The 10662-nt window shown below is 40.2% G+C and overlaps 1 long non-coding RNA gene across 1 annotated transcript; it reads right to left on the bottom strand.

Annotated features, from left to right (window-relative positions):
• Window positions 1-2972: 2972 nt before the first annotated feature.
• On the bottom strand, window positions 2973-5530 carry LOC142872869 (uncharacterized). Its single transcript, XR_012920962.1, has 2 exons — window positions 4632-5530; window positions 2973-3206 (listed from the first exon to the last, which is right to left on the bottom strand). It is a non-coding gene; the product is annotated as an uncharacterized LOC142872869 (long non-coding RNA).
• Window positions 5531-10662: the final 5132 nt, after the last annotated feature.

The raw sequence follows: 10662 nt of genomic DNA, 5'->3' as shown, positions 1-10662 counted from the left end.
TACATAAATGAAACCAAGGGACTCTCAAATGCAGAATTGTGTTTAAACTGAAACCATGTAGAAAACATATAGTAAATATCCAATAAACTATCTGAATTAAGTTGAAATCAAAATATGGTCATTTGTTTTCAGGGAGTAAAAGTTTCTAAAGAGCAAAGTTTCCCATATCTGCTTCCTCAGCTGCCTCCAGGTTCCCAAGACTGCTCAGCTGATTAGCTCAGGCACAGCCTCAAAAGTCTTTCTGCCAGCAGAGACTTCCAAGGTGCAGCTCAGGGAGATGGGAACTTAATAATGACTTTTGTTGTTGTTTTTTGTTTTTATCTGGGAATTTCAAACTCATTTCATTAACATTTTTAACACTGCTTGGAAAATTGGCAAAAAATGCCTAACATATTTTTTGCTCAACCAATGAGTATAAATTCATATATAAATGTATTGATATGCACTATTTGTGGTTAGTTCCCTCAAGAATAAAGCATCCCACTACTGAATTATCATGATTAAGTTCAAAATTCAAAGCCTTTGGGCTTTACTGTCTTAATATGGCTAATATTAATATTAGATCAGGGTTCATTCCAACTGCTCTTTCTGATGTAAATGTGCATAGTTCCTTTTCGTAAAAGAACTGCAATCTCTTGTAACGTATTTATATTTTTAACTTAGTCCATTTGACATATAAACTGAAAGAACATTTTTTATACATGCTTTTAACATTGGTTCCTGCTCTGTTTATTACCTGCAAATCCCATTATTTCCTGCTCCCACCACTTACCTTGAAAGGCAACAAGTATACTTCTGTAGAAATTAAAGAACTCCTAATTTTTACTCAGTCAAGTGAGTTGGTTTGGCCTGCTATGAACTTGTCTCAGTATCTGTCTGGAAATGTTGCTTCAAGTTTGTACCTGCAAGTTACTCACTTGCTTCTACTTGCTTTCTTTGGAGAGTAGGTAAGGGCTTTGGCTGCAGAGGTTCACTGCTTGAGTTCGAATCCCAACATCACCCCTTACAGCTCATACCATCCCAAGAAGTTTATTTAACCTCTCAAGTACCTCAGTTTCTTCATCTGTACACAGGTGATACCAATAGTACCTACCTCACATACAAGTATGCACTGTGTTACCATCGTGTTGCCTGGTTGTTTTTGCCATTGCTGTTGTAAACTGATTTTTGTTTGGGTACACACATCAGTAAACACCTGAATCTGGGCACACAGAATTCAGTTCCCTTCCCCCACAAATAGCTAAGCCATAGATGTGTAACCTTTCCCTCCTTCCTCCCTTTCTCTCTCTTTATCTTTTTAGTGAAGAAAGAGAATGAATTCGGGAGCAAGCCTGAGGCTGGGAGACCAACTGGAAAACTCGAGCAAACCAGCCCTGAGTATTTGTGAGAGGAGGGAGTATTGAGTATAGAAATAGGAAATGATGTATTCATAGCAGCAAGAAGCATGAACAGTCCATTTTACATGTTTTTAATGCACCTTTAAAAAAGCACACAGGATGTTGGGAACTGGGACCAGGGCTATGATTTTCGGATTCAAAGGGCAGGGAGGGCTTTGGGGGCACTGGAATGGTCAGGCCTGTGTCTCACACCACCTGGGAGCTGGGTCCAAGCCCACGCCCTGCAGCTGGAAGCTCCAGGACCGCCGTGTCCACCGCCCGGAGCCGCACGACCTCCTAGGCAAGGACATCTGACGCGCCCAGGTTGGGTTCTGAGGGTGGGAGAGTGGGGAGGACAGGAGTTGGGGGTGAGAGGAGGTCACTGTCATAACCCCCTTCTGGGCGCTTTCATCAGCATCACAAAGGGGCCCAGCTCACCTGGGGAGGCACAGCACCCTTCTAGCTGGTCACCAGGGCCCCCCCGGAAGGCAGGGCCTGCAGCTGCCACCCTGAATTCTTAAACAGGCAAACAAAACCTTTCTCCTGTAAGCACATCAGTACCAATATTTCCTCTGATAAGCCTCACTGCTGCCCCTCCCGTCTATTAATGATAAAGCACAAACCACTGTTTTTGACTTACTATGTTTTCCCTCACCCTCTCTTGCGTTTGCCCCGCTGGTGCCCCAGGACTGTGTGGAGCACCCTCAGGTCGAGGCATATTAGTTGAAGCCTTCCTCCTCTTCATCATTCCCACTGCCCCGTCGTCGCTTCCTGATCCCTCTCTTTCACTGCCAACTAGCCCCACCGCCTCACACCTTGTGAACCGCTTCCAAAGTCTCATCAGTCTCCGGCCAGAACCCTGACTGATCCACCCCAATTTAGTCTGAACTTCACCTACTAATAATAAGCCTCCTATTTAAACTGCAGATACTACTGCATGGATAGGCAGTCTTTTCTACTCAAATTAGAATTGTTCAATCATGCTGTGTTTTCTTAAAAACCTTAGAACGGCGGTTTCAGAGGGAAGCTGGCATGGTGGAATCCGGGAGCCGTGGAGGATAAGGTACTCGTGCACACAGCACGGGCATCACAGGCACCAGCCAACGGGAAGGAGTCCCAGGCTTGGAGAATCCTCCTCCTACTTTACTAGGTCTGCTTTGGGCACAGTGTGAGTATTTGGCTTGTAAAGTCAGGAATGGAATTACCTTAGCAATGCAAACACTAAAATGTTACAATCAAAGATTTGGATCAAAAATATGAATTAGAAAACGAATTAAGTCTTTACCAAAATCTCCTGCAAGACACTGAGGGAAGAATGCATTCATAATCTCTACTCCCATCAGCCTCTCTCTCTCATTCACACCATGGTACAGTTGCCCCCCCCCATCCTTTTTCCACCCACTTCACACTCCCTAAAACTTTCCCCCACAATCCAAACAGGACAGGTCTTCTTTTGGTTTCTCAAATCTGTATTCTCTCATGTGTTGGAACTAAAGAAAAACATATCAGTTTTTATTGTCATTTATCCTAAACACCTAAAGTTCCTTGATAAACTTTTGTCTAAACTGTCAATAAATAAATGTGTCACTAGAGAAAAAAGGGGAAAAAGAAAGCAGACTTTATTTTTTTAATAAGACAAGGGAGTTGATCATCTTGTCTTCCTAATTGGCTATTTCTTTATGGTTAGCTGCTTTGCACTTTTCGCAAGACGCAAGACACATAATCCAACCTCCTTCGTATGAAAGCAGTGTCCATTAGTATTTTGAGAATTACACAGTGTTTGATTTTTACATTCCATGATACTAGTGATTTCATAAGTATCTTCATTTCCTAGAAACAAACAGGTAAACAAACAAAAACTGAATGTATTTATTTGTGAATATATTTACGAAGTTCTAATAGAGACATTAAATATAAAGCTTTATAGGAAAATATTGGTGAGAATGGCCCAACCAGAATAGTTTTTAATCAGATTTGAAAATATATTTTAGAAGGGACCAACAGGATCTGCCAGCGCACCTGACTTAGCGTAGGAGACTACATGGCCTCCCTTTGGAATGCATAAAGCATTATGGGGCAATCCTTGGAGAAAGGCCAATGCTGCACATCACACCATGGTAGGTGTGCCACCGCTGCCAGCACAGTTTCTCAGGAGGTAACCATTAGGCACTCCATTCCTAACTGAACCCCCATCAAGGACTTCCTCTACCCTCCATTCTCAGGTACCTTGCCTGAGGCCATTTTGGAATATAGCATCATCATTCTTCCAAATTTTCTCTAAGCTGATTTGTCTCTGCCTGAATCTTCTTACTAATTTATTTAGCTTTTTAAAAAAATCCCTCATTGTATGCAATTTGTAAGCACCCTTATACGTTCTGAAATCATTTTCCCTGGCTTCATCCCCAAATTAGCTCTCTTTCTCTGCATTCGCATTTCTATTAACGGCACCACAACCTTCTAAATCATTTACAAACCCCTCAGTGCCATCATTGACAAGTCCTCCCTCTTCTCTCCTTCATACTATCCATGTTTCCATCTTCCTGACATTCTCTCTCCTCTATCCCTTCCCTTCCATTCTCTGCCCTGTCAGGCCTTTAACTATGAGCACCTGCAGTGTTAAAGGTAAACTCCAATAACTTCACAATTTTTTCTGGACCCATCCTGCTTGAAGATATTCTGAACTGAAAAAAGAAGTTACAGAAGGGGATAAACTAAAAAAAGTATAAATAGTAGTAATGATAATAATAATAGTTAACATTTCTTGAGCACTTACTGTTTGTCAGGTACTTCCTAAAAGCCCTTAACATGAATTAACACATTTAAGGTTTGCAACAAAACTCTATGAAATGGAAAGTATTGGCACCTTACTTAGATTTGGCAGAGAAACATGTGAGTGGAAATAAAATTTACATGGTGTACCCGGAGTTAAGGTCTTGAAATCATTTTTGTAAAATGAGGGGGCAGAGGAGATAATCTCTAAATTCCCTTTCTTGGAAATAATCTAAGTTTCTATTCTATAGCTGAGATGGGAAATTTAGTATGAAAGAGAAAGGGAATCCTGGAATTCTCCAAATTCTAATCTCATTTCTTAAGGCATCATTTCTAAAGAAACGAATTCATCCATTCAACAAGTTCATCCAACAAGTGTTCACTCAGCACCTACTGGGTAACACTGTGAATAGATGGTTGTTGGTATCATTTCATACAGGCTTCTCATTTGTTTCAACTCTTCCCTGACTATGCCTGAAGTCTTACCTGAGGTGGATGGCAGGCTCAGGACAAGGATTAAGAAAAGGTAATGAATCTTCATGGTGAGGTAGGTCCGCCACAACAATGTTTCAAAAGGATAAAACAATATAAACAGAGATGATGTTAGAATCCAAACTCCTGCATTTAGAGACTTCTGTGGCTGAGCAGGACCTTACATGCCTTACTGTCTCTCAGATTTGTGGGGAGCTGGCTCCCCACAAGCCCTGTACACCTATTTGTTTAGATCACATTATGACATGTGCAAGCTCTTATTACATCTCCACAACACTCCCTGCTCATCCATTTCCCTCTATACTGTCTCAGTGACCCACCCACAGGGCTTAACCCTGGGGCCTTTTATCACTTAAAAGACGTCTCACTCAATGGCCCCCATGAAGACAGTGCCACCGTTTCCTCTCCCTCCACATAGGAGCAGCACCTGTCCTCACTCAACACACCTCCTTTCCCTGATGGGTCGTGGTGTTAACCGAGGTCAACGATGCCCTGAATATTTCTACAAGGTTGTTAGCAAACCTGAATCTTCACAGTCCTCCAACCCAACTCCGTGTGCTATTCTAAGTCCAGCAAACATTGTTGAAAATCCACATGTGACTATGCTCATGTTTCGCTTTCATCTGTTTTCCATCTGCCCTGTGCTTGGTGAGCTACTTGCCCACTAAGTATGATTTCCATTGTCTCTTCTCTGATCCTGGGCCATCAGTGGTCCAGGGTCTTAACATGGTCAATTTTCAACAAAGTTTCTGGAGCTGTTGAACTGACCTTCTCCCTTCTCTCCACTTTGTTTCTTTGTTACTGTTGTTACTCTTTTATTAACACCTCTCTCCTGAAGGTGGCTGCTTATATCAGAACTAACCCCTATTCTTTTTTCACATGGTTTACTTAAAATCTTCTCCTTTTTCCTTTCTTGAGAATATTGGGCCATCCCTTGTATATTCCTTCACCTCACCTTCTATTCACATTAATATGTCTCTGTATTTACTTCTGTCCTTTCTTATCTTTTGTTTCATAAGAGATATCCTTTCCTCCTTCAAAAACTGTCACCACCTTTCCTGGGCATGCTGCTCTCTGATTCTTTCCTACCATTTCCCTGTATCCCAGACTTCACAATCTCATTTCTCTTTCCAAGCTAATATTTTTCATCATTAGGTCTCACTGCCACTGGGGAAAGAAAAAGAAAAACACAAACAGAAAACTCCCTTGACCCTGCTGTCCCTCTAGGTTCAGTCCGATTTCATTCCCATCTGTTACTGACAGGCGATTAGCATCAATGATCTTTACTGCATTGCATTACCACTACCTATTCTCTCCCAACCCCCGCTGTCTGGGATCCTGTTCTCTCACTCTATCAAATTACTCTTAGGATTCACCAGTGAGTAAATGAAACTGAGCAGTTCACAGTTTTCATGCACCTTGATCAAGAAATCTGTTGTTACTTTGACTCTAGAGAGCGTGCACCTTTAGAACTCTAGCATGTGCCCTAGTTTCCTCCTCCTACCCTTTATCTCAAGCTCCTTTTCCACCTCCTTCTCTTCCCAGGGAGGATTAAATTCACGCTTAATGGGCACCCAACAGGCAGACCCCACTGCTTGAAGATTGATATCACTTTGGATCACAATTCCTGCAGATGATAGAGAAGTTATGTTTCATGTTGGACATAGATGGTTAAGGCAATATCTAACACAATATGCGAGTCCATCTTACACAGGAAATTAACTATGCATACTTCAAATTATGATTACATATTAATATTTTACAATAAATCCTTCTTTTAAAAAGGCATCTTGTTTAATACACACATAAGAGATTAAAAATAAACATCATAAAATTGGGGTCAGAAAAATAAAAAAATCATAGGTAAGCTAGAGCTAGGCCACAAATTTTGGTTGAGTTTCTTGCAGTAAAAACAGGAAAGGAGAATTAAGAGTTACAGAAGTCACAGGGACACAGCAAAAAAATATATCCATTACCAAGGACAAATATAGCATTTTATTTTCCTGGCACAGAGATCTAAGGGAAATTTCTCTCATGGGTACTCCTAAAAAGGTCAATGTGCAATGTGGGGACAATGTATATGCTTATAACAAATATGATAGCATGTTTTATGCAGCTATTTATTATAACATTCCTCAATGTAAACAGATGGTATAATGTCAAAAAGCAATTTGATAAAAGCAGGCTGTATGATGGTAAATAATATGGTCCATGATTGCAGCTCACTGAGTATTTGGCCTAATCAATATCGAAAACATGGAAAACATTTTGCCTTTCATAATTTCGAAATCTCTTGGAGAATTTAATGAAATTGTAGGCTATCCACCCAGAAAAAAAGAAATGCACCCATGTATATATCCACAAAAGTTCATGTACAATGTAACAAGGTTTTACAGACTCCTCCCACCCGAAACAAATGCCTTAAGGATACGTGGATCCCAGGTTGAGGATCTCTGCTGTTAGTGGGAACCAGATACAGGAGCAAGTAAAAAATCCAAGAGATGAAAGACCCAGCTGGCGACTCAGAGCCCAGGGTAGCAAGCTGGAAAGTGAGGAATCAGGAACCAGGAGACTAAGTAAAACTGAAGGATAAGGCATGGCCATCAGTTTGCCCTCAGGATGTCAGTTCAGACATGCTATTGTCACAACAGAAATAAAACTCTAAAGGCAAAGGTGTCACCAAGTCCCTCTACCTTCCCACCCCCACTTTCTCCAAATAGACTATACAACAGTCACAGCACAGCAATAGCAATCTCCCTTAATAATTCAGAAAAAATAATTTTACGCTTCGTATAGAACCAAAGAAGACCCCGAATATCAACAGCAATTCTAGGTGACAAAAACAAAATGGGAGGTATTAATATGCCAGATATCAAACTTTACTACAAAGCTGTAGTAATTAAAACAATCTGGTATTGGCACAAAAATAGGAATATTGACCAGTGGAACAGATCTGAGAATCCTGACAAAACCATCCCCATATAGCCATCTAATCCTTGACAAAGCAGATAAAAACATATGCTGGGGAAAAGAATCCCTTTTCAATAAATGGTGCTGGGAAAACTGGATAGCCACTTGTAGAAAGCTGAAGCAGGACCCACACCTATCACCTCTCAAAAAAATCAACTCATGCTGGATAACAGACTTAAACCTAAGGTATGAAACTATTAGAGTTCTAGAGGAAAACGTTGGAAACACTCTCCTAGACATCGGCCTAGGCAAAGAATTTCTGAAGAAGACCCCAAAGGCAATCACAGCAGCAACAAAAATATATAAATGGGACATGATCAAACTAAAAAGCTTCTACATAGCCAAAGAAACAGTCATGAAAGTAAACAGACAACCTACAGAATGGGAGAAAATTTTTGCATCCTACCCATCTGATAAGGGGCTGATAACTAGAATATACTTAGAACTCATGAAAATCAGCAAGAAAAAATCAAATAACCCTATCAAAAAGTGGGCAAAGGACTTGAACAGAAACTTTTCTCAAGAAGACAGAAGAATGGCCAACAAACATATGAAAAAATGCTCAACATCTCTAACCATCAGGGAAATACAAATCAAAACCACAATGAGATATCACTTAACTCTAGTAGGAATGGCCTTTATCAAAAAGTCCCCAAACGACAGATGCTGGCATGGACGCAGAGAGAGAGGAACACTCCTACATTGCTGGTGGGACTGCAAACTAGTTCAACCTCTGTGGAAAGCAATATGGAGATACCTTAAAGCGATACAAGTGGATCTACCATTTGATTCAGCAATCCCATTACTGAGCATCTACCCAAAAGATCCAATGACACTCTACAAAAAAGACACCTGCACTCAAATGTTTATAGCAGCACAATTCATAATCACAAGGCTGTGGAAACAGCCCAACTGCCCATCTATCCAAGAATGGATTAATAAAATGTGGTATCTGTATACCATGGAGTACTATTCAGCTCTAAGAAACAACGGTGATATAGCACATCTTATATTTTCCTGGTTAGAGCTGGAACCCATACTACTAAGTGAAGTATCCCAAGAATGGAAAAACAGGCACCACATATACTCACCAGCAAACTGGTATTAACTGAGCAGCACCTAAGTGGACACATAGGAACTACAGTAATAGGGTATTGGGCAGGTGGGAAGAGGGCGTGGGTGGGTGTATACATACATAATGACTGAGACGTGCACCATCTGGGGGATGGTCACGCTGGAAACTCAGACTTGTGGGGAGGAGGAAGGACATTTTTTTGAAACCTTAAAATTTGTACCCCCATAATATGCCGAAATAAAAAGCAATAATAATAATAATTCAAGAACCTTCCTATCCTATTCAAAATGCTCTTATACTTCCGGCTCAGGCATGAGCCAATTCCATAGCATGAGCACTGAGGCCCTGGACCCCGGTGGGTTGACTGCGCTGAGCGGTCTATGGGAAACTCAATCAGAAGGACCAATGGTGGTGGGCAGGGAGGGGAAATGCGGGCAGGTACACGGGTAAGTACAGCCTTCAGGATAGGGTTGGTGAGTAGATTTAAGTCGTGTCTGTGTTTGTTAGGATTAGGTTTAGCTACAAGAAATATAAATTTAAAATAACAGTGACTTAAAAATGTTGGAATTTTATTTTCTCTCAGAAAGCCTGCAGGTATATACCCTACGGCTGCATGGCAGCTCCACAACACCAGGCTCCTTCTGTCCTGTTGCTTCATCACGCACAACACGTGGGTACCACCCCAGGGTTCAAGTGGCTCCTCCAGCTCCAGCTACCTGTTTGCATTCCAGCTAACAGGACGGAAGAAGTGTGAGGAAGGACATGTTCCCTCTTTTTAAGGACGCTTCCTGAGGTCACATATAACACTTCCACTTACAGTATATAATTTTGGCCTGGAGACATTGCAGAATGCCTTTAATGAAAGATTCCGCGCCCTGATGCAGGCAAACCATCTAGCTTAGGTCAACCCTGTAAAATGGGGCTTCTGCGAAACAATATGCAAAAGTGCCAATGTCAAAGGCTTTATCATGGTTTCAAATGCCTTAAATCAGATGAGGGGACACCCCCATATTTAAATTGATGTTTCTGACCTAAATTAAAATTCATCAAAAACCTATTTTAATACCAAAGAGGAAATAAAAGTATTCTACATTAAAATTTAGAATAGGAAACACCAAGCTATTCGAAATTTTAATTCTGTACTGTGTTTACATAGAGTGTAACAGATGAGAGACAGAGAAAAAAGGAAATCTAAGAATAAAGGTAGATGAAAATTCAGTATTCATCATATTTTGAAAGGACAAGAGTTAAGCAGATTTACTGGCATTACTTTAAGTCATCCCTAAATTCAGAAAATCCAACTGTTGTTGAAATGATTTTTAGTGTCCTAATTTTAACTAGAAAAAGAAATAGGCTTTACAAAATTTATGGCTGTTGAATGAAAAGCAAAGGTTAATAATATTAATCACATTATCTAAGTGGTTTCCACTTGGGTGACATAAGCAAATTCTGAATAAACTTAGCAAAGAACTTTTGACAAAGAAATTGCAAAGATAACAGTCATTTTCTAACCCCATGGCAGCTGTAGTTCTGCCTAAACTCTGTGGCAGTGTCTGAACTCTCATTATTACTTTCCTATAGTTGCCCTTCTGCGCCTTTTAGTCTTATCCCAGGTAAAAGCTTTTTTTTCCTCAAACTCATCAACATAATATTGTTTAAATACGTTGTGACTCATTCAACAAAGGAAGCTATAAAGTAGCTAAAATTTATAAACTAGAACTTCATGTATTTTCATGGAGAGATCTTAAACACATAATGTGTTAAGCAAACAACAAAAGCAATTTGCAAAAGGATATGAAGAGTATGATCTAATTATATACAGTTTTAAAACCTTATGTAAACTCTATATTGCTTATGAGCACATATAATTGTACTAAATATAAAAACATGATGAATACCTAACAGGATAGTAGCTATCTCTAGTGAAGGATACTTCAAGGACTTAATATCTGAAATATTTTATTTCTCAAACAAATGAAG

The sequence above is a fragment of the Microcebus murinus genome, chromosome 9, assembly GCF_040939455.1.
Source record: "Microcebus murinus isolate Inina chromosome 9, M.murinus_Inina_mat1.0, whole genome shotgun sequence".
Lineage (NCBI taxonomy): Eukaryota > Metazoa > Chordata > Mammalia > Primates > Cheirogaleidae > Microcebus > Microcebus murinus.
Note: the sequence above shows the minus strand (reverse complement) of the source record. Positions and strands in the feature narration are given on the sequence as shown.